Raw genomic sequence first — 1299 nt, 5'->3', positions numbered from 1 at the left:
AAAAAAAAAAAAACACTGCTAAAAAATCCAACATGGTGCATGCCGCAGCAGCGTGTGCCACCAGAAATGGAGCCTGGCTGGCCAGAGCCATGCTCTGGCTGCTGGCCAGGCTCCAAGCGGCTGGCTTGGTGCCACTGCTGATCCAGGGAGTTCCCTGGCATCCCAGGTAAGGCTGCTGGAGCCAGCACAGCCACTGGCCCCAGCTCCCCCTACTTGGGTCAATTTGCCCTGTGCCAGAATGTGCATGCAGGGGCATGCCTGGGGACAAATAGCAGAGACACAAATATGTGCTGCTACTATTCATACTGTGGAGAAATGTGTGCCCATGCATGTACACACTTGTTAGGATGCCTCCTAAGAGTAAAGAGAGAAAAAGGTGACAAAGTAACTAAGCCTCAATATCTCAGTAGCTAAAACATTCAAGTTCTATTGAGGTGACTAGTTCTAACACAACCAACTACACTGAACTAACACGAGTTAGGATGTTTCAGATAAGCACCTTGAGCACAAGAGTCTATTATGCAAACATATTTACTATAAATAAGCAAGACTGCTTCTAAGTTGATTATTTTCCAAAGTTTTCTCTGAAGCATCCATTGAGATTTCTGAGCACTAAAATGATAAAGTGACTTCAAAAGATAGTAGGTGTTTGATGCTTTCCAAGTCATCAAGAGAGAGCTGGGCTTAAATCTATTTCTTCCCTCCCATTTTAGGAATATCAGGTTGGAAAAGTGTATAATGGCAAGGCATCTAAAAACATTCTCTATAAGCTGATCTAAAATTTGTAATCCTTTTGATTATATGAAGTGTCTGAGTTGCTGAAGCTTGGTGGTTGAATGAACACTGCTCTTTAAACCTTTGCTTTTACTTCCAGAATGATCCTCTACTAGCTAATTTTATGCCACTCAAGGAGAATTATTTGAAACTAAGAAAGATCTGAAGAAAGCAGATGACAAGCTATTCTTTCAACTAATTTCAGAAAGAGCTCTGTAGGGAAGATGGTGCCTGGCTGCCATGATCAGACAGATAAACCAATTTTTTGTGAGTTAAATGAAGATCTATATTATGGTTATTTTGATGGGCTAAGACACATACCACGTTTTTTTGTGCTTTAATCACCCAAGTAGGACAAAAGATGCTTCAGTACGGGAAATAATAAGCACGTTTTCCTACACGTGTACAAAGATATATTTTGATTTGAGCTATAAGCACTGAAATCAAATCCTGGAATCATAGAAACATAAGGCTGGCAGGAACCTCCAAAGGTCATACAGTCCAACCCACTGCTCAAGGCACAAT

The 1299-nt window shown here is 41.3% G+C and overlaps 1 protein-coding gene across 2 annotated transcripts in view; it reads right to left on the bottom strand.

The window, feature by feature from the left end:
• Positions 1 to 1299, bottom strand: part of ANO5 (anoctamin 5) — a 78877-nt gene that overhangs the window by 30901 nt on the left and 46677 nt on the right. The gene's annotated exons all lie outside the window — the stretch shown is intronic.

This window comes from Gavialis gangeticus, unplaced genomic scaffold, assembly GCF_001723915.1.
Source record: "Gavialis gangeticus isolate Ggan-Ray unplaced genomic scaffold, GavGan_comp1, whole genome shotgun sequence".
NCBI classification, from domain to species: Eukaryota; Metazoa; Chordata; order Crocodylia; family Gavialidae; genus Gavialis; species Gavialis gangeticus.
Note: the sequence above shows the minus strand (reverse complement) of the source record. Positions and strands in the feature narration are given on the sequence as shown.